General features: G+C 47.2%; 4 non-coding genes across 4 annotated transcripts; all 4 read right to left on the minus strand.

Annotated features, from left to right (window-relative positions):
• Positions 1–5,873: 5,873 nt before the first annotated feature.
• Positions 5,874–5,947, minus strand: TRNAI-AAU (transfer RNA isoleucine (anticodon AAU)). Its single transcript has one exon. It is a non-coding gene; the product is annotated as a tRNA-Ile (tRNA).
• Positions 5,948–12,900: 6,953 nt separating this feature from the next.
• TRNAI-AAU (transfer RNA isoleucine (anticodon AAU)) lies at positions 12,901–12,974 on the minus strand. The gene has a single exon. It is a non-coding gene; the product is annotated as a tRNA-Ile (tRNA).
• Positions 12,975–19,927: 6,953 nt separating this feature from the next.
• Positions 19,928–20,001, minus strand: TRNAI-AAU (transfer RNA isoleucine (anticodon AAU)). The gene has a single exon. It is a non-coding gene; the product is annotated as a tRNA-Ile (tRNA).
• Positions 20,002–26,954: 6,953 nt separating this feature from the next.
• On the minus strand, positions 26,955–27,028 carry TRNAI-AAU (transfer RNA isoleucine (anticodon AAU)). The gene has a single exon. It is a non-coding gene; the product is annotated as a tRNA-Ile (tRNA).
• Between the last annotated feature and the right edge of the window lie 950 nt (positions 27,029–27,978).

Genomic DNA, 27,978 nt, shown 5'->3' on the forward strand with positions numbered 1-27,978 from the left:
TTACTGAACATTTGAAAGGGCTCAACTGGTGCTGAAATTGGAAAACATTTACTCCGGGAACCCATAACTTAGCAGTTATGGTCAGGCAAAGGAAAGGAGATAGTCACGAGGGGCGGAGTTTGAAAAGCAGAGCCTGACAGTCAACGTATACATCTACTAAAAAACTTCTGCTACAAAGAGACTGGAAACAAGGACATATGTGAAAGTATAGCTGTTCTGCATTACTTAATTGGTCACAGAGAGGCTGCATTTTAAAACATCTTGCAGGGTTAAGACGCATGCTATAGCAATCACTGTGTGCCCAGCAGTTCTGAGAGCATTATAATAGTAGTAAGATATCTTGCAATCTTGGGAGAATTCTTTGTTTTATCCAGTCAATGTTTTGACTCATAGAGTAGCATAGAAGGTTAATGTGGCTGCTTCCAAGCACATTATGTAACATGCAGATCACAGATTTTTTTTTATTTTTGTTACATTTAGATAGGTAAGTGGGCTACTGCTTTGAGCACTGAGGTAATTTTGGTACTTCCTGTTCAAACGTTGCAAGCCTTCTAATCTAGCACCGTGTTCTATTTACCAGGATTGACTTGAGTTTAAATCCTTATTGGGTTTTTACCCACAATATGTTATTCTAACATTGCAAAGAAGAGTTTCTTTGGGAAGTACTAAAGACTTATTAGTATAAACAACCACAATCACAGTGTTTCTCCTGACTGTCACTCTTAACATAAAATGTCTACAAGTATTGGTGATATGTGATTCCTAAACCTCATAAGCAATAACCCTCACTGCTTTAGCCTGTACAATGAATTATACAGCTGTATAATTTATGCAGGGCCGGCTTTAGGGCGGTGCGGCCGCACCACATGCTGACCTGGATTGGGGGCGCTGACCTCAAGGGGCACTGTGTTTAGCAATGACTTATGAAACTTGTCATTTAAAACCACCTTCTGAAAAGTTCCTTGTGTTAGGGTCTCAAGGCGCTGGGGTGGGGGAGCTACTGGTCATTTAAACAATGTCTTGAGGCGTTTTCTGAACGTCAAGAGGTCTTCAGTCTGGCGAAGATGGAGTGGTAGGGAGTTCCAGGTCTTGGCGGCTAGGTAAGAGAAGGATGTTCCTCCGGCGGTGGTGTGGAGGATGCGGGGGACGGAGGCGAGGACGAGGCTGGCGGAACGAAGATTGCGGGTGGGAGTGTGGAAGGTGAGTCTGTCATTTAGGTAGGCTGGACCTGTGTCGTGGAGGGCCTTGTGTGCGTGGATGAGGAGCATGAAGGTGATCCTTTTCGATTTTGTTAGCCAGTGTAGATCTCTGAGGTGGGGGGAGATGTGGTTGCGGCGTGGGACGTCAAGAATGAGGCGGGCAGATGCGTTCTGGATTCTTTGCAGCTTTGTTTGGAGTTTGGTTGTTGTTCCTGCATATGGGGCATTTCCATAGTCCAACCGGCTGCTAACCAGGGCGTGGGTGACGGTTTTCCTGGTTTCGACGGGGATCCACATGAAGATCTTGCAGAGCATGCGGAGAGTGTTGAAGCAGGCAGAGGAGATGGCGTTGACCTGCTGAGTCATGCTGAGTGTGGGGTCCAAGATGAATCCCAGGTTGCGTGCGTGTGTGAGGGTGCGGATCCTAGGGAGGTGGGCCACCAAGAGTCGTTCCATGCTGAGGGGTTGGTGCCAAAGGCGAGGATTTCTGTTTTGTCTGTGTTTAACTTGAGGCGGCTTGATTCCATCCAGCTGGCGATGGTGTGAACTCCGTTGTGGAGGTTGTTCTTTGCAGTTGTAGGGTCTTTTGTGAGGGAGAGGATGAGCTGAGTGTCGTCTGCGTAGAAAACCATGCTGATGTGGTGGATTTGTGCGATGTTGGCGAGGGGGGCCATGTAAACATTGAAGAGCGTGGGGCTGAGCGATGATCCTTGGGGGACGCCACAGATGATTCTGGAGGCTTCTGACAGGAACGGTGGGAGCCGGACTCTCTGGGTTCTGCCTGCGAGAAATGACGAGATCCGGTCGAGTGCCTTGTCGTGGATTCCAGTGTTGTGGAGGCGTGTGCGGAGAGTATGATGGCATACCGTGTCGAAGGCTGCGGAGAGGTCCAGGAGGATGAGTGCTGCTGTTTCTCCTTCGTCGAGCATGGTCCTGATGTCGTCTGTGGCAGCAATAAGTGTGGTCTCTGTGCTGTGGGTTTTGCGGAATCCGGATTGGGAGGTGTTGAGCACCTTGCTGTCTTCCAAGAACCGGGATAGTTGGCTGTTCACGTTTTTTTTTCGATGACCTTGGCTGGGAAGGGGAAGAGGGAGATCGGCCGGTAGTTCTTGGGGTCGTCTGGGTCTGCCTTTGGTTTCTTCAGCAGGACGTTGACTTCTGCGTGCTCATATCTTTCTGGGAAGGTGGCTGACTCGAAGGAGCTGTTGATGGTGTTGCAGAGGTGGGGAGCAATGATGATGTTTGCTTTATTGAAGATGTTGTGTGGGCAGGGGTCCGATGGTGATACGGAGTGGATGGAGGCCATGGTGTTGGCGGTGTCTTCTATGTTGACGGGGGTCCAGGTGTGGAGGAGGTGGGTGTTGCTTTGGGCGTGGGGTCCGTGGGTGTTTGTAGTCAGCTGGTGGGTCTGGGGGTTGAAGCTGTTGTGGATTTCTTCTATCTTTCAACGGAAGTGGGTTGCAAGTGAGTTGCAGAACTCCTGTGATGGCGGGGGTTCGTTGGAGCAGGTTCTGGGAGTGGAGAGCTCTTTGATGATGCCGAAGAGCTCTTTACTGTTGTGAGCGTTGGTGTCAATGCGGTTTTTGAAGTGGGACCTTTTAGTGATGCGGACCAGTTGGTGGTGTTTGCGTATGGCATCTTTGAAAGCAATATGGTTGGAGTTGGTAGGTTCAAGGTGCCAGGTTTTTTCCATTCTGCGACATAGCCGTTTGGATTCCTGTATGGCTGGGGTGAACCAGCTGTCCTTGATTCTGTGGAGGGTGTTTGGGGGTTCTTTGAGCGGTACGAGGGTGTTGCCGCAGTGTTCTATCCAGCGATGCAGGTTGGTGGTGGCTGTGTTGAGGTCCTGGGTCCCAGGGGGTGGGGCCCGGGCGAGGGTGGAAATCAGCTGATCCGTTGATATTTTGCTCCATTTGCTTCGGGGGGGTTGTGTGCGGTGGTTGTGAGTGACTTGCCATAAAGTAGCATAGAGGGTTAATATGCCTGCTGCAAAGAACAGAAATATATTTTATGTGGATAGCTTAGAGTGATAGTAACGCCAGCCTTTACCAGCACATTAAAACAAATGAATGCATGTAAAAGGGGGCTACGGAGAGATGAGGGTCACATTTGTGGGTGCTAGTGAGTGAATCCGAGGAGATGGTCATGGGGGGGGATGCCAAAAAGGACTGCCGCACAGGGCACCACCAGCGATAAACCGACTCTGAATTTATTGTGCATGTGTGCTTGATGTAAACTGCTTTGTCAGCATACACTGGGACAAATAGTGCTATAAAAGAATAAAAATTAAAAAAAATGCCATTTATATCAATATTTGCGTAATTAGTCATACAGGCGGTTAAATCTTGCATTTTTACAGCGCTAGCAGATCTCTTACATTTGGAGCTCAAAAAAGTTAAAAACTTGCTTCTAAATCCTAGCTTCTCTTAGGTACTTGCGAAGAGATAACATGGTGTGTCCCGTTGTTTTCTTCCATTGCTTCGGTGCCTAGGTGTTCAACTCCATTAACTTCCATCCAGTATTAAACTCAAACAAAAAGAGGGCTAATAGCGCTTTTAGTCGGCCTTTGTTTAAGCCTTGCTGAAGGAGTTAATAAGAAAGCCCACTTACAAGCTGCTGCACTGAACGTTTTCAAACGCTTAGAAAACGGGGACCACATCACCCAAGTCTGTGTTGCACCCTCAGTCCCATCCTTACTCTTCAATTATCAAGGGGCTGCAGAGGATGTTCCCCCTGCGCTAAACTCTCAAGCAAAACCCCAAACTACCGCCATCACGTTTAACAGCGACTGCTCCTGTGCAGCTATCTGGCACTTCACAAGGAATAAAGCCGACCTAAACCTAACATACTCTTTTGCCCAGCGAGTGCCAAAATAATTACACTTGGAAATGTACTATACAGGTGTAACTGTTATTTGGACAGATTAAAAAATATGGGCAATCTACTTCAACATGGATGGTTTAAGGGGAAAATAAGGAGGAGCAGAGGAAGGGCCATGCAAACCTACAAAAAACCTACAGAAGTGTAAGGTAAGCAAGAACAATAAATAAGTCAAGTAAAATAAGTAAGGTAGGTATGTAAGGTAAGTAAGTTATGTAAGTAAATAAGTAAGGGAAGTAAAGTAAATAAGTAAAGTATAACTTTTGTAAAGCACGCAATAGCCAAGGCGTCTTAGTGCGAATTAGCTTTAGGGTGTCATAGTGTCCCTGGTGGGGCAAAAGCCCAGGGTCTTTTGTCTTTGGAGGTGTGGGAGTGCAGGAGGTCCAAGGTCCACGGTGGTGGTGGTGGAGAGGAGGAGCAGGGTACCTGGAGAGAGGTTTAGGGTCTCTGAGGGTGAATGTTCTCAGGAATGAGACCTGTGCAAGGTTCCTCGGTATGCAGGATGCATAAAGGTCGGGATGCAAGACCTCTAGAGGTACGTGGTTCCTGTAGGAAGGGAACTTGAGAATCCCTGGGGTGTGGAAGGTGCAGGGTCCCTGAGAGATGGACTTCCTCTGAAGCTGATGAATGTGCAGGGTCCCTGTTGGTGACAGAGGTGTTGGGTGTCTATATATAAGAGAGGTACAGGGTCCATGAGGTGGGGAAGTGTAGTGTCTCTGAAGATAGGGGTTGAGGAGGTAAGCACGGGCGTGCGGGGTCCCTGGGATAGGAACTGTAGGGTCCCTGGAGGCAGAACTGGTGCATAATCCCTAGCCGTGGGGGAGTCATGCTTAGTCTCTGTGGATGGCTGGTGTGCAGGATGCCATACGGTAGGAGTGATGCCCTGTCCCTGTGGGTGAGAACTTGCAGCCTTTCTTTAAGTGGGGGAGAGGCAGGGTGCTGGGAGGCGAGTGGTGTCTCTAGAGGTGAGAAGGTGCAGTGTCTCTGGACTGGAGGTTGTAAGCGTGCAGGGACCTTTGAGATGAGACCTTCACCTTGAGGTATGCAGTGTCGGATCATCTATTGCTCAGTAAACGCTCACTTCTGGGTGTTTCATCATCGGACCAGAATCTGGGTATCGGCTTCACTCTGGCCACATCCGCATCACACACCATTCTCGCCTCAAGCCCCTGATTCCTGTCACCTACGTTTATCACAAATTGCCTTGACTTTTACAACCTCATAATTTAGCTTCTTCCGCTAGTAGCACCTGCACGTCAAACTGAAATTCTGTGAAACAACCCCCCTCCACGGGTCTCCTCACTCCTAACCTTTACTTGACCACAATAAAGCGCTTCGTCAGGGTGCTAAACGCTATGTAAATGCAATTACAACAATACAATACACCTTGCTCTCCGTCTTGAAGCCATCAGATTATTTGGTGCTCCCAGTTACTGCCGTTGTATTGAATGCAGTGCAAGAATGATTTGCATATCACAACACTGCGAGGTTTCGGGCTGGTTGCCGCAGGTGTTTCTCTATTTTGCTCTCTGCGGATGTTCCTTCTCTCCCCATCCCAGTATTCAAAGCCCTGCACCCAACATATGTCTTTCAAAGGCACTCTCTACTTTCACCCCCTCACGTCCCGGTTTAAGCACGACTTGCATGTTCTTCTCTTTCTGTATTTCCATCCTCCTGTTTTGAAATGTGTGCCGTTCTGCATGGATATATGTTTACGGTAGTAAAACAACACGAATTAGGAGGCCATACATTAGTGGTAAAATGGCGTTAGAGCTTTTCCTAAAATGTAACCCTTGGCCCGTACGGGGATCGAACCCGCGACCTTGGCGTTATTAGCACCACGCTCTAACCAACTGAGCTAACCGGCCAATGCGTAACCCCACAAAATGTTCACTTAAGTACGTGAGACACGGCTCAACACTTCCCTCTGTTCAGTAGTTTACAGTTGAAAAGTATACATTCATAAGCTTAACTGTGCCAAGAAGTTCAATTGCCTTGTCTACTACTCAAAAGCAGCGTGGAAGTCTGCTAGGGTCACCACTAAACACCAAACAATGCTGCTACCAAACCTGCAAGGACACAGACATACTCACCCACATTCTCTCATCAAAAAGAGGATTCTTTTTTTGTTTACATTCTTGATGATTTAGCATCATGTCGATGTCTCCAAAAATGACATCATGTGACCTTTGCCCCGTTTAGCTCATCACTGGCAATATCATCACCGTCATTCAGGAGGGGACTGTCGCCTGACCTCCCAATACATTTTCCAGGCTATAGTCGCTACTAACGTACATGTCTGGAAACAGTTAATCTGGTTTATTGTGAAAAGGCACTACATCATACCACTGATAAACAAATGCTATTAGTGTAATAAGAGGCAAGTCACTTACCATCTAGACCTAAACATGGGCTCGATTCTTACTGCAAATGAAGGAACATTATAGTCCATCAAATGAAATACAAGAGATTTTTGTACAGTGTACACCCTCAACTCACATACTTGATGAAGTCTTTTGATGCGATAATGAAAAAAAGGGGTTCAGTGAAATAAAATATTTGCCTAAAATCACAATATTTGGTCAAGCCAGAAGCCATGACTGATCCCAAGATCTGTTTCACATGACATAATTCAGCCATTAAATGGATAGCTCTCCTTTTTAACAATAATGATTTATGCTTTCTTTTAATTCTTGACTTGTGAGGGAGAGCATGAATCAGACAAAAGCCATATGAATACCTGGCTCGTTTTGAGCTTGAGATTCCAAGAGGACCTTGAGCAGAGCCAGGCCTCTGGTTCGAAACTTCAGTGGCTCACCCAACCCCTGCAGACCACAGGCTTGCTTCCATCTAATTCTTCTGCACTCTGCAGAAGAGAGAAGAAATGTAATTTATATGCTATCCTTCCATGAAGCTCAGCAGTCTGGTCTGATATGGCAAGACGGTACTTACTGAACATTTGAAAGGGCTCAACTGGTGCTGAAATTGGAAAACATTTACTCCGGGAACCCATAACTTAGCAGTTATGGTCAGGCAAAGGAAAGGAGATAGTCACGAGGGGCGGAGTTTGAAAAGCAGAGCCTGACAGTCAACGTATACATCTACTAAAAAACTTCTGCTACAAAGAGACTGGAAACAAGGACATATGTGAAAGTATAGCTGTTCTGCATTACTTAATTGGTCACAGAGAGGCTGCATTTTAAAACATCTTGCAGGGTTAAGACGCATGCTATAGCAATCACTGTGTGCCCAGCAGTTCTGAGAGCATTATAATAGTAGTAAGATATCTTGCAATCTTGGGAGAATTCTTTGTTTTATCCAGTCAATGTTTTGACTCATAGAGTAGCATAGAAGGTTAATGTGGCTGCTTCCAAGCACATTATGTAACATGCAGATCACAGATTTTTTTTTATTTTTGTTACATTTAGATAGGTAAGTCGGCTACTGCTTTGAGCACTGAGGTAATTTTGGTACTTCCTGTTCAAACGTTGCAAGCCTTCTAATCTAGCACCGTGTTCTATTTACCAGGATTGACTTGAGTTTAAATCCTTATTGGGTTTTTACCCACAATATGTTATTCTAACATTGCAAAGAAGAGTTTCTTTGGGAAGTACTAAAGACTTATTAGTATAAACAACCACAATCACAGTGTTTCTCCTGACTGTCACTCTTAACATAAAATGTCTACAAGTATTGGTGATATGTGATTCCTAAACCTCATAAGCAATAACCCTCACTGCTTTAGCCTGTACAATGAATTATACAGCTGTATAATTTATGCAGGGCCGGCTTTAGGGCGGTGCGGCCGCACCACATGCTGACCTGGATTGGGGGCGCTGACCTCAAGGGGCACTGTGTTTAGCAATGACTTATGAAACTTGTCATTTAAAACCACCTTCTGAAAAGTTCCTTGTGTTAGGGTCTCAAGGCGCTGGGGTGGGGGAGCTACTGGTCATTTAAACAATGTCTTGAGGCGTTTTCTGAACGTCAAGAGGTCTTCAGTCTGGCGAAGATGGAGTGGTAGGGAGTTCCAGGTCTTGGCGGCTAGGTAAGAGAAGGATGTTCCTCCGGCGGTGGTGTGGAGGATGCGGGGGACGGAGGCGAGGACGAGGCTGGCGGAACGAAGATTGCGGGTGGGAGTGTGGAAGGTGAGTCTGTCATTTAGGTAGGCTGGACCTGTGTCGTGGAGGGCCTTGTGTGCGTGGATGAGGAGCATGAAGGTGATCCTTTTCGATTTTGTTAGCCAGTGTAGATCTCTGAGGTGGGGGGAGATGTGGTTGCGGCGTGGGACGTCAAGAATGAGGCGGGCAGATGCGTTCTGGATTCTTTGCAGCTTTGTTTGGAGTTTGGTTGTTGTTCCTGCATATGGGGCATTTCCATAGTCCAACCGGCTGCTAACCAGGGCGTGGGTGACGGTTTTCCTGGTTTCGACGGGGATCCACATGAAGATCTTGCAGAGCATGCGGAGAGTGTTGTAGCAGGCAGAGGAGATGGCGTTGACCTGCTGAGTCATGCTGAGTGTGGGGTCCAAGATGAATCCCAGGTTGCGTGCGTGTGTGAGGGTGCGGATCCTAGGGAGGTGGGCCACCAAGAGTCGTTCCATGCTGAGGGGTTGGTGCCAAAGGTGAGGATTTCTGTTTTGTCTGTGTTTAACTTGAGGCGGCTTGATTCCATCCAGCTGGCGATGGTGTGAACTCCGTTGTGGAGGTTGTTCTTTGCAGTTGTAGGGTCTTTTGTGAGGGAGAGGATGAGCTGAGTGTCGTCTGCGTAGAAAACCATGCTGATGTGGTGGATTTGTGCGATGTTGGCGAGGGGGGCCATGTAAACATTGAAGAGCGTGGGGCTGAGCGATGATCCTTGGGGGACGCCACAGATGATTCTGGAGGCTTCTGACAGGAACGGTGGGAGCCGGACTCTCTGGGTTCTGCCTGCGAGAAATGACGAGATCCGGTCGAGTGCCTTGTCGTGGATTCCAGTGTTGTGGAGGCGTGTGCGGAGAGTATGATGGCATACCGTGTCGAAGGCTGCGGAGAGGTCCAGGAGGATGAGTGCTGCTGTTTCTCCTTCGTCGAGCATGGTCCTGATGTCGTCTGTGGCAGCAATAAGTGTGGTCTCTGTGCTGTGGGTTTTGCGGAATCCGGATTGGGAGGTGTTGAGCACCTTGCTGTCTTCCAAGAACCGGGATAGTTGGCTGTTCACGTTTTTTTTTCGATGACCTTGGCTGGGAAGGGGAAGAGGGAGATTGGCCGGTAGTTCTTGGGGTCGTCTGGGTCTGCCTTTGGTTTCTTCAGCAGGACGTTGACTTCTGCGTGCTCATATCTTTCTGGGAAGGTGGCTGACTCGAAGGAGCTGTTGATGGTGTTGCAGAGGTGGGGAGCAATGATGATGTTTGCTTTATTGAAGATGTTGTGTGGGCAGGGGTCCGATGGTGATACGGAGTGGATGGAGGCCATGGTGTTGGCGGTGTCTTCTATGTTGACGGGGGTCCAGGTGTGGAGGAGGTGGGTGTTGCTTTGGGCGTGGGGTCCGTGGGTGTTTGTAGTCAGCTGGTGGGTCTGGGGGTTGAAGCTGTTGTGGATTTCTTCTATCTTTCAACGGAAGTGGGTTGCAAGTGAGTTGCAGAACTCCTGTGATGGCGGGGGTTCGTTGGAGCAGGTTCTGGGAGTGGAGAGCTCTTTGATGATGCCGAAGAGCTCTTTACTGTTGTGAGCGTTGGTGTCAATGCGGTTTTTGAAGTGGGACCTTTTAGTGATGCGGACCAGTTGGTGGTGTTTGCGTATGGCATCTTTGAAAGCAATATGGTTGGAGTTGGTAGGTTCAAGGTGCCAGGTTTTTTCCATTCTGCGACATAGCCGTTTGGATTCCTGTATGGCTGGGGTGAACCAGCTGTCCTTGATTCTGTGGAGGGTGTTTGGGGGTTCTTTGAGCGGTACGAGGGTGTTGCCGCAGTGTTCTATCCAGCGATGCAGGTTGGTGGTGGCTGTGTTGAGGTCCTGGGTCCCAGGGGGTGGGGCCCGGGCGAGGGTGGAAATCAGCTGATCCGTTGATATTTTGCTCCATTTGCTTCGGGGGGGTTGTGTGCGGTGGTTGTGAGTGACTTGCCATAAAGTAGCATAGAGGGTTAATATGCCTGCTGCAAAGAACAGAAATATATTTTATGTGGATAGCTTAGAGTGATAGTAACGCCAGCCTTTACCAGCACATTAAAACAAATGAATGCATGTAAAAGGGGGCTACGGAGAGATGAGGGTCACATTTGTGGGTGCTAGTGAGTGAATCCGAGGAGATGGTCATGGGGGGGGATGCCAAAAAGGACTGCCGCACAGGGCACCACCAGCGATAAACCGACTCTGAATTTATTGTGCATGTGTGCTTGATGTAAACTGCTTTGTCAGCATACACTGGGACAAATAGTGCTATAAAAGAATAAAAATTAAAAAAAATGCCATTTATATCAATATTTGCGTAATTAGTCATACAGGCGGTTAAATCTTGCATTTTTACAGCGCTAGCAGATCTCTTACATTTGGAGCTCAAAAAAGTTAAAAACTTGCTTCTAAATCCTAGCTTCTCTTAGGTACTTGCGAAGAGATAACATGGTGTGTCCCGTTGTTTTCTTCCATTGCTTCGGTGCCTAGGTGTTCAACTCCATTAACTTCCATCCAGTATTAAACTCAAACAAAAAGAGGGCTAATAGCGCTTTTAGTCGGCCTTTGTTTAAGCCTTGCTGAAGGAGTTAATAAGAAAGCCCACTTACAAGCTGCTGCACTGAACGTTTTCAAACGCTTAGAAAACGGGGACCACATCACCCAAGTCTGTGTTGCACCCTCAGTCCCATCCTTACTCTTCAATTATCAAGGGGCTGCAGAGGATGTTCCCCCTGCGCTAAACTCTCAAGCAAAACCCCAAACTACCGCCATCACGTTTAACAGCGACTGCTCCTGTGCAGCTATCTGGCACTTCACAAGGAATAAAGCCGACCTAAACCTAACATACTCTTTTGCCCAGCGAGTGCCAAAATAATTACACTTGGAAATGTACTATACAGGTGTAACTGTTATTTGGACAGATTAAAAAATATGGGCAATCTACTTCAACATGGATGGTTTAAGGGGAAAATAAGGAGGAGCAGAGGAAGGGCCATGCAAACCTACAAAAAACCTACAGAAGTGTAAGGTAAGCAAGAACAATAAATAAGTCAAGTAAAATAAGTAAGGTAGGTATGTAAGGTAAGTAAGTTATGTAAGTAAATAAGTAAGGGAAGTAAAGTAAATAAGTAAAGTATAACTTTTGTAAAGCACGCAATAGCCAAGGCGTCTTAGTGCGAATTAGCTTTAGGGTGTCATAGTGTCCCTGGTGGGGCAAAAGCCCAGGGTCTTTTGTCTTTGGAGGTGTGGGAGTGCAGGAGGTCCAAGGTCCACGGTGGTGGTGGTGGAGAGGAGGAGCAGGGTACCTGGAGAGAGGTTTAGGGTCTCTGAGGGTGAATGTTCTCAGGAATGAGACCTGTGCAAGGTTCCTCGGTATGCAGGATGCATAAAGGTCGGGATGCAAGACCTCTAGAGGTACGTGGTTCCTGTAGGAAGGGAACTTGAGAATCCCTGGGGTGTGGAAGGTGCAGGGTCCCTGAGAGATGGACTTCCTCTGAAGCTGATGAATGTGCAGGGTCCCTGTTGGTGACAGAGGTGTTGGGTGTCTATATATAAGAGAGGTACAGGGTCCATGAGGTGGGGAAGTGTAGTGTCTCTGAAGATAGGGGTTGAGGAGGTAAGCACGGGCGTGCGGGGTCCCTGGGATAGGAACTGTAGGGTCCCTGGAGGCAGAACTGGTGCATAATCCCTAGCCGTGGGGGAGTCATGCTTAGTCTCTGTGGATGGCTGGTGTGCAGGATGCCATACGGTAGGAGTGATGCCCTGTCCCTGTGGGTGAGAACTTGCAGCCTTTCTTTAAGTGGGGGAGAGGCAGGGTGCTGGGAGGCGAGTGGTGTCTCTAGAGGTGAGAAGGTGCAGTGTCTCTGGACTGGAGGTTGTAAGCGTGCAGGGACCTTTGAGATGAGACCTTCACCTTGAGGTATGCAGTGTCGGATCATCTATTGCTCAGTAAACGCTCACTTCTGGGTGTTTCATCATCGGACCAGAATCTGGGTATCGGCTTCACTCTGGCCACATCCGCATCACACACCATTCTCGCCTCAAGCCCCTGATTCCTGTCACCTACGTTTATCACAAATTGCCTTAACTTTTACAACCTCATAATTTAGCTTCTTCCGCTAGTAGCACCTGCACGTCAAACTGAAATTCTGTGAAACAACCCCCCTCCACGGGTCTCCTCACTCCTAACCTTTACTTGACCACAATAAAGCGCTTCGTCAGGGTGCTAAACGCTATGTAAATGCAATTACAACAATACAATACACCTTGCTCTCCGTCTTGAAGCCATCAGATTATTTGGTGCTCCCAGTTACTGCCGTTGTATTGAATGCAGTGCAAGAATGATTTGCATATCACAACACTGCGAGGTTTCGGGCTGGTTGCCGCAGGTGTTTCTCTATTTTGCTCTCTGCGGATGTTCCTTCTCTCCCCATCCCAGTATTCAAAGCCCTGCACCCAACATATGTCTTTCAAAGGCACTCTCTACTTTCACCCCCTCACGTCCCGGTTTAAGCACGACTTGCATGTTCTTCTCTTTCTGTATTTCCATCCTCCTGTTTTGAAATGTGTGCCGTTCTGCATGGATATATGTTTACGGTAGTAAAACAACACGAATTAGGAGGCCATACATTAGTGGTAAAATGGCGTTAGAGCTTTTCCTAAAATGTAACCCTTGGCCCGTACGGGGATCGAACCCGCGACCTTGGCGTTATTAGCACCACGCTCTAACCAACTGAGCTAACCGGCCAATGCGTAACCCCACAAAATGTTCACTTAAGTACGTGAGACACGGCTCAACACTTCCCTCTGTTCAGTAGTTTACAGTTGAAAAGTATACATTCATAAGCTTAACTGTGCCAAGAAGTTCAATTGCCTTGTCTACTACTCAAAAGCAGCGTGGAAGTCTGCTAGGGTCACCACTAAACACCAAACAATGCTGCTACCAAACCTGCAAGGACACAGACATACTCACCCACATTCTCTCATCAAAAAGAGGATTCTTTTTTTGTTTACATTCTTGATGATTTAGCATCATGTCGATGTCTCCAAAAATGACATCATGTGACCTTTGCCCCGTTTAGCTCATCACTGGCAATATCATCACCGTCATTCAGGAGGGGACTGTCGCCTGACCTCCCAATACATTTTCCAGGCTATAGTCGCTACTAACGTACATGTCTGGAAACAGTTAATCTGGTTTATTGTGAAAAGGCACTACATCATACCACTGATAAACAAATGCTATTAGTGTAATAAGAGGCAAGTCACTTACCATCTAGACCTAAACATGGGCTCGATTCTTACTGCAAATGAAGGAACATTATAGTCCATCAAATGAAATACAAGAGATTTTTGTACAGTGTACACCCTCAACTCACATACTTGATGAAGTCTTTTGATGCGATAATGAAAAAAAGGGGTTCAGTGAAATAAAATATTTGCCTAAAATCACAATATTTGGTCAAGCCAGAAGCCATGACTGATCCCAAGATCTGTTTCACATGACATAATTCAGCCATTAAATGGATAGCTCTCCTTTTTAACAATAATGATTTATGCTTTCTTTTAATTCTTGACTTGTGAGGGAGAGCATGAATCAGACAAAAGCCATATGAATACCTGGCTCGTTTTGAGCTTGAGATTCCAAGAGGACCTTGAGCAGAGCCAGGCCTCTGGTTCGAAACTTCAGTGGCTCAACCAACCCCTGCAGACCACAGGCTTGCTTCCATCTAATTCTTCTGCACTCTGCAGAAGAGAGAAGAAATGTAATTTATATGCTATCCTTCCATGAAGCTCAGCAGTCTGGTCTGATATGGCAAGACGGTACTTACTGAACATTTGAAAGGGCTCAACTGGTGCTGAAATTGGAAAACATTTACTCCGGGAACCCATAACTTAGCAGTTATGGTCAGGCAAAGGAAAGGAGATAGTCACGAGGGGCGGAGTTTGAAAAGCAGAGCCTGACAGTCAACGTATACATCTACTAAAAAACTTCTGCTACAAAGAGACTGGAAACAAGGACATATGTGAAAGTATAGCTGTTCTGCATTACTTAATTGGTCACAGAGAGGCTGCATTTTAAAACATCTTGCAGGGTTAAGACGCATGCTATAGCAATCACTGTGTGCCCAGCAGTTCTGAGAGCATTATAATAGTAGTAAGATATCTTGCAATCTTGGGAGAATTCTTTGTTTTATCCAGTCAATGTTTTGACTCATAGAGTAGCATAGAAGGTTAATGTGGCTGCTTCCAAGCACATTATGTAACATGCAGATCACAGATTTTTTTTTATTTTTGTTACATTTAGATAGGTAAGTGGGCTACTGCTTTGAGCACTGAGGTAATTTTGGTACTTCCTGTTCAAACGTTGCAAGCCTTCTAATCTAGCACCGTGTTCTATTTACCAGGATTGACTTGAGTTTAAATCCTTATTGGGTTTTTACCCACAATATGTTATTCTAACATTGCAAAGAAGAGTTTCTTTGGGAAGTACTAAAGACTTATTAGTATAAACAACCACAATCACAGTGTTTCTCCTGACTGTCACTCTTAACATAAAATGTCTACAAGTATTGGTGATATGTGATTCCTAAACCTCATAAGCAATAACCCTCACTGCTTTAGCCTGTACAATGAATTATACAGCTGTATAATTTATGCAGGGCCGGCTTTAGGGCGGTGCGGCCGCACCACATGCTGACCTGGATTGGGGGCGCTGACCTCAAGGGGCACTGTGTTTAGCAATGACTTATGAAACTTGTCATTTAAAACCACCTTCTGAAAAGTTCCTTGTGTTAGGGTCTCAAGGCGCTGGGGTGGGGGAGCTACTGGTCATTTAAACAATGTCTTGAGGCGTTTTCTGAACGTCAAGAGGTCTTCAGTCTGGCGAAGATGGAGTGGTAGGGAGTTCCAGGTCTTGGCGGCTAGGTAAGAGAAGGATGTTCCTCCGGCGGTGGTGTGGAGGATGCGGGGGACGGAGGCGAGGACGAGGCTGGCGGAACGAAGATTGCGGGTGGGAGTGTGGAAGGTGAGTCTGTCATTTAGGTAGGCTGGACCTGTGTCGTGGAGGGCCTTGTGTGCGTGGATGAGGAGCATGAAGGTGATCCTTTTCGATTTTGTTAGCCAGTGTAGATCTCTGAGGTGGGGGGAGATGTGGTTGCGGCGTGGGACGTCAAGAATGAGGCGGGCAGATGCGTTCTGGATTCTTTGCAGCTTTGTTTGGAGTTTGGTTGTTGTTCCTGCATATGGGGCATTTCCATAGTCCAACCGGCTGCTAACCAGGGCGTGGGTGACGGTTTTCCTGGTTTCGACGGGGATCCACATGAAGATCTTGCAGAGCATGCGGAGAGTGTTGAAGCAGGCAGAGGAGATGGCGTTGACCTGCTGAGTCATGCTGAGTGTGGGGTCCAAGATGAATCCCAGGTTGCGTGCGTGTGTGAGGGTGCGGATCCTAGGGAGGTGGGCCACCAAGAGTCGTTCCATGCTGAGGGGTTGGTGCCAAAGGCGAGGATTTCTGTTTTGTCTGTGTTTAACTTGAGGCGGCTTGATTCCATCCAGCTGGCGATGGTGTGAACTCCGTTGTGGAGGTTGTTCTTTGCAGTTGTAGGGTCTTTTGTGAGGGAGAGGATGAGCTGAGTGTCGTCTGCGTAGAAAACCATGCTGATGTGGTGGATTTGTGCGATGTTGGCGAGGGGGGCCATGTAAACATTGAAGAGCGTGGGGCTGAGCGATGATCCTTGGGGGACGCCACAGATGATTCTGGAGGCTTCTGACAGGAACGGTGGGAGCCGGACTCTCTGGGTTCTGCCTGCGAGAAATGACGAGATCCGGTCGAGTGCCTTGTCGTGGATTCCAGTGTTGTGGAGGCGTGTGCGGAGAGTATGATGGCATACCGTGTCGAAGGCTGCGGAGAGGTCCAGGAGGATGAGTGCTGCTGTTTCTCCTTCGTCGAGCATGGTCCTGATGTCGTCTGTGGCAGCAATAAGTGTGGTCTCTGTGCTGTGGGTTTTGCGGAATCCGGATTGGGAGGTGTTGAGCACCTTGCTGTCTTCCAAGAACCGGGATAGTTGGCTGTTCACGTTTTTTTTTCGATGACCTTGGCTGGGAAGGGGAAGAGGGAGATCGGCCGGTAGTTCTTGGGGTCGTCTGGGTCTGCCTTTGGTTTCTTCAGCAGGACGTTGACTTCTGCGTGCTCATATCTTTCTGGGAAGGTGGCTGACTCGAAGGAGCTGTTGATGGTGTTGCAGAGGTGGGGAGCAATGATGATGTTTGCTTTATTGAAGATGTTGTGTGGGCAGGGGTCCGATGGTGATACGGAGTGGATGGAGGCCATGGTGTTGGCGGTGTCTTCTATGTTGACGGGGGTCCAGGTGTGGAGGAGGTGGGTGTTGCTTTGGGCGTGGGGTCCGTGGGTGTTTGTAGTCAGCTGGTGGGTCTGGGGGTTGAAGCTGTTGTGGATTTCTTCTATCTTTCAACGGAAGTGGGTTGCAAGTGAGTTGCAGAACTCCTGTGATGGCGGGGGTTCGTTGGAGCAGGTTCTGGGAGTGGAGAGCTCTTTGATGATGCCGAAGAGCTCTTTACTGTTGTGAGCGTTGGTGTCAATGCGGTTTTTGAAGTGGGACCTTTTAGTGATGCGGACCAGTTGGTGGTGTTTGCGTATGGCATCTTTGAAAGCAATATGGTTGGAGTTGGTAGGTTCAAGGTGCCAGGTTTTTTCCATTCTGCGACATAGCCGTTTGGATTCCTGTATGGCTGGGGTGAACCAGCTGTCCTTGATTCTGTGGAGGGTGTTTGGGGGTTCTTTGAGCGGTACGAGGGTGTTGCCGCAGTGTTCTATCCAGCGATGCAGGTTGGTGGTGGCTGTGTTGAGGTCCTGGGTCCCAGGGGGTGGGGCCCGGGCGAGGGTGGAAATCAGCTGATCCGTTGATATTTTGCTCCATTTGCTTCGGGGGGGTTGTGTGCGGTGGTTGTGAGTGACTTGCCATAAAGTAGCATAGAGGGTTAATATGCCTGCTGCAAAGAACAGAAATATATTTTATGTGGATAGCTTAGAGTGATAGTAACGCCAGCCTTTACCAGCACATTAAAACAAATGAATGCATGTAAAAGGGGGCTACGGAGAGATGAGGGTCACATTTGTGGGTGCTAGTGAGTGAATCCGAGGAGATGGTCATGGGGGGGGATGCCAAAAAGGACTGCCGCACAGGGCACCACCAGCGATAAACCGACTCTGAATTTATTGTGCATGTGTGCTTGATGTAAACTGCTTTGTCAGCATACACTGGGACAAATAGTGCTATAAAAGAATAAAAATTAAAAAAAATGCCATTTATATCAATATTTGCGTAATTAGTCATACAGGCGGTTAAATCTTGCATTTTTACAGCGCTAGCAGATCTCTTACATTTGGAGCTCAAAAAAGTTAAAAACTTGCTTCTAAATCCTAGCTTCTCTTAGGTACTTGCGAAGAGATAACATGGTGTGTCCCGTTGTTTTCTTCCATTGCTTCGGTGCCTAGGTGTTCAACTCCATTAACTTCCATCCAGTATTAAACTCAAACAAAAAGAGGGCTAATAGCGCTTTTAGTCGGCCTTTGTTTAAGCCTTGCTGAAGGAGTTAATAAGAAAGCCCACTTACAAGCTGCTGCACTGAACGTTTTCAAACGCTTAGAAAACGGGGACCACATCACCCAAGTCTGTGTTGCACCCTCAGTCCCATCCTTACTCTTCAATTATCAAGGGGCTGCAGAGGATGTTCCCCCTGCGCTAAACTCTCAAGCAAAACCCCAAACTACCGCCATCACGTTTAACAGCGACTGCTCCTGTGCAGCTATCTGGCACTTCACAAGGAATAAAGCCGACCTAAACCTAACATACTCTTTTGCCCAGCGAGTGCCAAAATAATTACACTTGGAAATGTACTATACAGGTGTAACTGTTATTTGGACAGATTAAAAAATATGGGCAATCTACTTCAACATGGATGGTTTAAGGGGAAAATAAGGAGGAGCAGAGGAAGGGCCATGCAAACCTACAAAAAACCTACAGAAGTGTAAGGTAAGCAAGAACAATAAATAAGTCAAGTAAAATAAGTAAGGTAGGTATGTAAGGTAAGTAAGTTATGTAAGTAAATAAGTAAGGGAAGTAAAGTAAATAAGTAAAGTATAACTTTTGTAAAGCACGCAATAGCCAAGGCGTCTTAGTGCGAATTAGCTTTAGGGTGTCATAGTGTCCCTGGTGGGGCAAAAGCCCAGGGTCTTTTGTCTTTGGAGGTGTGGGAGTGCAGGAGGTCCAAGGTCCACGGTGGTGGTGGTGGAGAGGAGGAGCAGGGTACCTGGAGAGAGGTTTAGGGTCTCTGAGGGTGAATGTTCTCAGGAATGAGACCTGTGCAAGGTTCCTCGGTATGCAGGATGCATAAAGGTCGGGATGCAAGACCTCTAGAGGTACGTGGTTCCTGTAGGAAGGGAACTTGAGAATCCCTGGGGTGTGGAAGGTGCAGGGTCCCTGAGAGATGGACTTCCTCTGAAGCTGATGAATGTGCAGGGTCCCTGTTGGTGACAGAGGTGTTGGGTGTCTATATATAAGAGAGGTACAGGGTCCATGAGGTGGGGAAGTGTAGTGTCTCTGAAGATAGGGGTTGAGGAGGTAAGCACGGGCGTGCGGGGTCCCTGGGATAGGAACTGTAGGGTCCCTGGAGGCAGAACTGGTGCATAATCCCTAGCCGTGGGGGAGTCATGCTTAGTCTCTGTGGATGGCTGGTGTGCAGGATGCCATACGGTAGGAGTGATGCCCTGTCCCTGTGGGTGAGAACTTGCAGCCTTTCTTTAAGTGGGGGAGAGGCAGGGTGCTGGGAGGCGAGTGGTGTCTCTAGAGGTGAGAAGGTGCAGTGTCTCTGGACTGGAGGTTGTAAGCGTGCAGGGACCTTTGAGATGAGACCTTCACCTTGAGGTATGCAGTGTCGGATCATCTATTGCTCAGTAAACGCTCACTTCTGGGTGTTTCATCATCGGACCAGAATCTGGGTATCGGCTTCACTCTGGCCACATCCGCATCACACACCATTCTCGCCTCAAGCCCCTGATTCCTGTCACCTACGTTTATCACAAATTGCCTTGACTTTTACAACCTCATAATTTAGCTTCTTCCGCTAGTAGCACCTGCACGTCAAACTGAAATTCTGTGAAACAACCCCCCTCCACGGGTCTCCTCACTCCTAACCTTTACTTGACCACAATAAAGCGCTTCGTCAGGGTGCTAAACGCTATGTAAATGCAATTACAACAATACAATACACCTTGCTCTCCGTCTTGAAGCCATCAGATTATTTGGTGCTCCCAGTTACTGCCGTTGTATTGAATGCAGTGCAAGAATGATTTGCATATCACAACACTGCGAGGTTTCGGGCTGGTTGCCGCAGGTGTTTCTCTATTTTGCTCTCTGCGGATGTTCCTTCTCTCCCCATCCCAGTATTCAAAGCCCTGCACCCAACATATGTCTTTCAAAGGCACTCTCTACTTTCACCCCCTCACGTCCCGGTTTAAGCACGACTTGCATGTTCTTCTCTTTCTGTATTTCCATCCTCCTGTTTTGAAATGTGTGCCGTTCTGCATGGATATATGTTTACGGTAGTAAAACAACACGAATTAGGAGGCCATACATTAGTGGTAAAATGGCGTTAGAGCTTTTCCTAAAATGTAACCCTTGGCCCGTACGGGGATCGAACCCGCGACCTTGGCGTTATTAGCACCACGCTCTAACCAACTGAGCTAACCGGCCAATGCGTAACCCCACAAAATGTTCACTTAAGTACGTGAGACACGGCTCAACACTTCCCTCTGTTCAGTAGTTTACAGTTGAAAAGTATACATTCATAAGCTTAACTGTGCCAAGAAGTTCAATTGCCTTGTCTACTACTCAAAAGCAGCGTGGAAGTCTGCTAGGGTCACCACTAAACACCAAACAATGCTGCTACCAAACCTGCAAGGACACAGACATACTCACCCACATTCTCTCATCAAAAAGAGGATTCTTTTTTTGTTTACATTCTTGATGATTTAGCATCATGTCGATGTCTCCAAAAATGACATCATGTGACCTTTGCCCCGTTTAGCTCATCACTGGCAATATCATCACCGTCATTCAGGAGGGGACTGTCGCCTGACCTCCCAATACATTTTCCAGGCTATAGTCGCTACTAACGTACATGTCTGGAAACAGTTAATCTGGTTTATTGTGAAAAGGCACTACATCATACCACTGATAAACAAATGCTATTAGTGTAATAAGAGGCAAGTCACTTACCATCTAGACCTAAACATGGGCTCGATTCTTACTGCAAATGAAGGAACATTATAGTCCATCAAATGAAATACAAGAGATTTTTGTACAGTGTACACCCTCAACTCACATACTTGATGAAGTCTTTTGATGCGATAATGAAAAAAAGGGGTTCAGTGAAATAAAATATTTGCCTAAAATCACAATATTTGGTCAAGCCAGAAGCCATGACTGATCCCAAGATCTGTTTCACATGACATAATTCAGCCATTAAATGGATAGCTCTCCTTTTTAACAATAATGATTTATGCTTTCTTTTAATTCTTGACTTGTGAGGGAGAGCATGAATCAGACAAAAGCCATATGAATACCTGGCTCGTTTTGAGCTTGAGATTCCAAGAGGACCTTGAGCAGAGCCAGGCCTCTGGTTCGAAACTTCAGTGGCTCACCCAACCCCTGCAGACCACAGGCTTGCTTCCATCTAATTCTTCTGCACTCTGCAGAAGAGAGAAGAAATGTAATTTATATGCTATCCTTCCATGAAGCTCAGCAGTCTGGTCTGATATGGCAAGACGGTACTTACTGAACATTTGAAAGGGCTCAACTGGTGCTGAAATTGGAAAACATTTACTCCGGGAACCCATAACTTAGCAGTTATGGTCAGGCAAAGGAAAGGAGATAGTCACGAGGGGCGGAGTTTGAAAAGCAGAGCCTGACAGTCAACGTATACATCTACTAAAAAACTTCTGCTACAAAGAGACTGGAAACAAGGACATATGTGAAAGTATAGCTGTTCTGCATTACTTAATTGGTCACAGAGAGGCTGCATTTTAAAACATCTTGCAGGGTTAAGACGCATGCTATAGCAATCACTGTGTGCCCAGCAGTTCTGAGAGCATTATAATAGTAGTAAGATATCTTGCAATCTTGGGAGAATTCTTTGTTTTATCCAGTCAATGTTTTGACTCATAGAGTAGCATAGAAGGTTAATGTGGCTGCTTCCAAGCACATTATGTAACATGCAGATCACAGATTTTTTTTTATTTTTGTTACATTTAGATAGGTAAGTCGGCTACTGCTTTGAGCACTGAGGTAATTTTGGTACTTCCTGTTCAAACGTTGCAAGCCTTCTAATCTAGCACCGTGTTCTATTTACCAGGATTGACTTGAGTTTAAATCCTTATTGGGTTTTTACCCACAATATGTTATTCTAACATTGCAAAGAAGAGTTTCTTTGGGAAGTACTAAAGACTTATTAGTATAAACAACCACAATCACAGTGTTTCTCCTGACTGTCACTCTTAACATAAAATGTCTACAAGTATTGGTGATATGTGATTCCTAAACCTCATAAGCAATAACCCTCACTGCTTTAGCCTGTACAATGAATTATACAGCTGTATAATTTATGCAGGGCCGGCTTTAGGGCGGTGCGGCCGCACCACATGCTGACCTGGATTGGGGGCGCTGACCTCAAGGGGCACTGTGTTTAGCAATGACTTATGAAACTTGTCATTTAAAACCACCTTCTGAAAAGTTCCTTGTGTTAGGGTCTCAAGGCGCTGGGGTGGGGGAGCTACTGGTCATTTAAACAATGTCTTGAGGCGTTTTCTGAACGTCAAGAGGTCTTCAGTCTGGCGAAGATGGAGTGGTAGGGAGTTCCAGGTCTTGGCGGCTAGGTAAGAGAAGGATGTTCCTCCGGCGGTGGTGTGGAGGATGCGGGGGACGGAGGCGAGGACGAGGCTGGCGGAACGAAGATTGCGGGTGGGAGTGTGGAAGGTGAGTCTGTCATTTAGGTAGGCTGGACCTGTGTCGTGGAGGGCCTTGTGTGCGTGGATGAGGAGCATGAAGGTGATCCTTTTCGATTTTGTTAGCCAGTGTAGATCTCTGAGGTGGGGGGAGATGTGGTTGCGGCGTGGGACGTCAAGAATGAGGCGGGCAGATGCGTTCTGGATTCTTTGCAGCTTTGTTTGGAGTTTGGTTGTTGTTCCTGCATATGGGGCATTTCCATAGTCCAACCGGCTGCTAACCAGGGCGTGGGTGACGGTTTTCCTGGTTTCGACGGGGATCCACATGAAGATCTTGCAGAGCATGCGGAGAGTGTTGTAGCAGGCAGAGGAGATGGCGTTGACCTGCTGAGTCATGCTGAGTGTGGGGTCCAAGATGAATCCCAGGTTGCGTGCGTGTGTGAGGGTGCGGATCCTAGGGAGGTGGGCCACCAAGAGTCGTTCCATGCTGAGGGGTTGGTGCCAAAGGTGAGGATTTCTGTTTTGTCTGTGTTTAACTTGAGGCGGCTTGATTCCATCCAGCTGGCGATGGTGTGAACTCCGTTGTGGAGGTTGTTCTTTGCAGTTGTAGGGTCTTTTGTGAGGGAGAGGATGAGCTGAGTGTCGTCTGCGTAGAAAACCATGCTGATGTGGTGGATTTGTGCGATGTTGGCGAGGGGGGCCATGTAAACATTGAAGAGCGTGGGGCTGAGCGATGATCCTTGGGGGACGCCACAGATGATTCTGGAGGCTTCTGACAGGAACGGTGGGAGCCGGACTCTCTGGGTTCTGCCTGCGAGAAATGACGAGATCCGGTCGAGTGCCTTGTCGTGGATTCCAGTGTTGTGGAGGCGTGTGCGGAGAGTATGATGGCATACCGTGTCGAAGGCTGCGGAGAGGTCCAGGAGGATGAGTGCTGCTGTTTCTCCTTCGTCGAGCATGGTCCTGATGTCGTCTGTGGCAGCAATAAGTGTGGTCTCTGTGCTGTGGGTTTTGCGGAATCCGGATTGGGAGGTGTTGAGCACCTTGCTGTCTTCCAAGAACCGGGATAGTTGGCTGTTCACGTTTTTTTTTCGATGACCTTGGCTGGGAAGGGGAAGAGGGAGATTGGCCGGTAGTTCTTGGGGTCGTCTGGGTCTGCCTTTGGTTTCTTCAGCAGGACGTTGACTTCTGCGTGCTCATATCTTTCTGGGAAGGTGGCTGACTCGAAGGAGCTGTTGATGGTGTTGCAGAGGTGGGGAGCAATGATGATGTTTGCTTTATTGAAGATGTTGTGTGGGCAGGGGTCCGATGGTGATACGGAGTGGATGGAGGCCATGGTGTTGGCGGTGTCTTCTATGTTGACGGGGGTCCAGGTGTGGAGGAGGTGGGTGTTGCTTTGGGCGTGGGGTCCGTGGGTGTTTGTAGTCAGCTGGTGGGTCTGGGGGTTGAAGCTGTTGTGGATTTCTTCTATCTTTCAACGGAAGTGGGTTGCAAGTGAGTTGCAGAACTCCTGTGATGGCGGGGGTTCGTTGGAGCAGGTTCTGGGAGTGGAGAGCTCTTTGATGATGCCGAAGAGCTCTTTACTGTTGTGAGCGTTGGTGTCAATGCGGTTTTTGAAGTGGGACCTTTTAGTGATGCGGACCAGTTGGTGGTGTTTGCGTATGGCATCTTTGAAAGCAATATGGTTGGAGTTGGTAGGTTCAAGGTGCCAGGTTTTTTCCATTCTGCGACATAGCCGTTTGGATTCCTGTATGGCTGGGGTGAACCAGCTGTCCTTGATTCTGTGGAGGGTGTTTGGGGGTTCTTTGAGCGGTACGAGGGTGTTGCCGCAGTGTTCTATCCAGCGATGCAGGTTGGTGGTGGCTGTGTTGAGGTCCTGGGTCCCAGGGGGTGGGGCCCGGGCGAGGGTGGAAATCAGCTGATCCGTTGATATTTTGCTCCATTTGCTTCGGGGGGGTTGTGTGCGGTGGTTGTGAGTGACTTGCCATAAAGTAGCATAGAGGGTTAATATGCCTGCTGCAAAGAACAGAAATATATTTTATGTGGATAGCTTAGAGTGATAGTAACGCCAGCCTTTACCAGCACATTAAAACAAATGAATGCATGTAAAAGGGGGCTACGGAGAGATGAGGGTCACATTTGTGGGTGCTAGTGAGTGAATCCGAGGAGATGGTCATGGGGGGGGATGCCAAAAAGGACTGCCGCACAGGGCACCACCAGCGATAAACCGACTCTGAATTTATTGTGCATGTGTGCTTGATGTAAACTGCTTTGTCAGCATACACTGGGACAAATAGTGCTATAAAAGAATAAAAATTAAAAAAAATGCCATTTATATCAATATTTGCGTAATTAGTCATACAGGCGGTTAAATCTTGCATTTTTACAGCGCTAGCAGATCTCTTACATTTGGAGCTCAAAAAAGTTAAAAACTTGCTTCTAAATCCTAGCTTCTCTTAGGTACTTGCGAAGAGATAACATGGTGTGTCCCGTTGTTTTCTTCCATTGCTTCGGTGCCTAGGTGTTCAACTCCATTAACTTCCATCCAGTATTAAACTCAAACAAAAAGAGGGCTAATAGCGCTTTTAGTCGGCCTTTGTTTAAGCCTTGCTGAAGGAGTTAATAAGAAAGCCCACTTACAAGCTGCTGCACTGAACGTTTTCAAACGCTTAGAAAACGGGGACCACATCACCCAAGTCTGTGTTGCACCCTCAGTCCCATCCTTACTCTTCAATTATCAAGGGGCTGCAGAGGATGTTCCCCCTGCGCTAAACTCTCAAGCAAAACCCCAAACTACCGCCATCACGTTTAACAGCGACTGCTCCTGTGCAGCTATCTGGCACTTCACAAGGAATAAAGCCGACCTAAACCTAACATACTCTTTTGCCCAGCGAGTGCCAAAATAATTACACTTGGAAATGTACTATACAGGTGTAACTGTTATTTGGACAGATTAAAAAATATGGGCAATCTACTTCAACATGGATGGTTTAAGGGGAAAATAAGGAGGAGCAGAGGAAGGGCCATGCAAACCTACAAAAAACCTACAGAAGTGTAAGGTAAGCAAGAACAATAAATAAGTCAAGTAAAATAAGTAAGGTAGGTATGTAAGGTAAGTAAGTTATGTAAGTAAATAAGTAAGGGAAGTAAAGTAAATAAGTAAAGTATAACTTTTGTAAAGCACGCAATAGCCAAGGCGTCTTAGTGCGAATTAGCTTTAGGGTGTCATAGTGTCCCTGGTGGGGCAAAAGCCCAGGGTCTTTTGTCTTTGGAGGTGTGGGAGTGCAGGAGGTCCAAGGTCCACGGTGGTGGTGGTGGAGAGGAGGAGCAGGGTACCTGGAGAGAGGTTTAGGGTCTCTGAGGGTGAATGTTCTCAGGAATGAGACCTGTGCAAGGTTCCTCGGTATGCAGGATGCATAAAGGTCGGGATGCAAGACCTCTAGAGGTACGTGGTTCCTGTAGGAAGGGAACTTGAGAATCCCTGGGGTGTGGAAGGTGCAGGGTCCCTGAGAGATGGACTTCCTCTGAAGCTGATGAATGTGCAGGGTCCCTGTTGGTGACAGAGGTGTTGGGTGTCTATATATAAGAGAGGTACAGGGTCCATGAGGTGGGGAAGTGTAGTGTCTCTGAAGATAGGGGTTGAGGAGGTAAGCACGGGCGTGCGGGGTCCCTGGGATAGGAACTGTAGGGTCCCTGGAGGCAGAACTGGTGCATAATCCCTAGCCGTGGGGGAGTCATGCTTAGTCTCTGTGGATGGCTGGTGTGCAGGATGCCATACGGTAGGAGTGATGCCCTGTCCCTGTGGGTGAGAACTTGCAGCCTTTCTTTAAGTGGGGGAGAGGCAGGGTGCTGGGAGGCGAGTGGTGTCTCTAGAGGTGAGAAGGTGCAGTGTCTCTGGACTGGAGGTTGTAAGCGTGCAGGGACCTTTGAGATGAGACCTTCACCTTGAGGTATGCAGTGTCGGATCATCTATTGCTCAGTAAACGCTCACTTCTGGGTGTTTCATCATCGGACCAGAATCTGGGTATCGGCTTCACTCTGGCCACATCCGCATCACACACCATTCTCGCCTCAAGCCCCTGATTCCTGTCACCTACGTTTATCACAAATTGCCTTAACTTTTACAACCTCATAATTTAGCTTCTTCCGCTAGTAGCACCTGCACGTCAAACTGAAATTCTGTGAAACAACCCCCCTCCACGGGTCTCCTCACTCCTAACCTTTACTTGACCACAATAAAGCGCTTCGTCAGGGTGCTAAACGCTATGTAAATGCAATTACAACAATACAATACACCTTGCTCTCCGTCTTGAAGCCATCAGATTATTTGGTGCTCCCAGTTACTGCCGTTGTATTGAATGCAGTGCAAGAATGATTTGCATATCACAACACTGCGAGGTTTCGGGCTGGTTGCCGCAGGTGTTTCTCTATTTTGCTCTCTGCGGATGTTCCTTCTCTCCCCATCCCAGTATTCAAAGCCCTGCACCCAACATATGTCTTTCAAAGGCACTCTCTACTTTCACCCCCTCACGTCCCGGTTTAAGCACGACTTGCATGTTCTTCTCTTTCTGTATTTCCATCCTCCTGTTTTGAAATGTGTGCCGTTCTGCATGGATATATGTTTACGGTAGTAAAACAACACGAATTAGGAGGCCATACATTAGTGGTAAAATGGCGTTAGAGCTTTTCCTAAAATGTAACCCTTGGCCCGTACGGGGATCGAACCCGCGACCTTGGCGTTATTAGCACCACGCTCTAACCAACTGAGCTAACCGGCCAATGCGTAACCCCACAAAATGTTCACTTAAGTACGTGAGACACGGCTCAACACTTCCCTCTGTTCAGTAGTTTACAGTTGAAAAGTATACATTCATAAGCTTAACTGTGCCAAGAAGTTCAATTGCCTTGTCTACTACTCAAAAGCAGCGTGGAAGTCTGCTAGGGTCACCACTAAACACCAAACAATGCTGCTACCAAACCTGCAAGGACACAGACATACTCACCCACATTCTCTCATCAAAAAGAGGATTCTTTTTTTGTTTACATTCTTGATGATTTAGCATCATGTCGATGTCTCCAAAAATGACATCATGTGACCTTTGCCCCGTTTAGCTCATCACTGGCAATATCATCACCGTCATTCAGGAGGGGACTGTCGCCTGACCTCCCAATACATTTTCCAGGCTATAGTCGCTACTAACGTACATGTCTGGAAACAGTTAATCTGGTTTATTGTGAAAAGGCACTACATCATACCACTGATAAACAAATGCTATTAGTGTAATAAGAGGCAAGTCACTTACCATCTAGACCTAAACATGGGCTCGATTCTTACTGCAAATGAAGGAACATTATAGTCCATCAAATGAAATAAAAGAGATTTTTGTACAGTGTACACCCTCAACTCACATACTTGATGAAGTCTTTTGATGCGATAATGAAAAAAAGGGGTTCAGTGAAATAAAATATTTGCCTAAAATCACAATATTTGGTCAAGCCAGAAGCCATGACTGATCCCAAGATCTGTTTCACATGACATAATTCAGCCATTAAATGGATAGCTCTCCTTTTTAACAATAATGATTTATGCTTTCTTTTAATTCTTGACTTGTGAGGGAGAGCATGAATCAGACAAAAGCCATATGAATACCTGGCTCGTTTTGAGCTTGAGATTCCAAGAGGACCTTGAGCAGAGCCAGGCCTCTGGTTCGAAACTTCAGTGGCTCAC

The sequence above is a fragment of the Pleurodeles waltl genome, chromosome 12 (assembly GCF_031143425.1).
Source record: "Pleurodeles waltl isolate 20211129_DDA chromosome 12, aPleWal1.hap1.20221129, whole genome shotgun sequence".
Taxonomy (NCBI): domain Eukaryota; kingdom Metazoa; phylum Chordata; class Amphibia; order Caudata; family Salamandridae; genus Pleurodeles; species Pleurodeles waltl.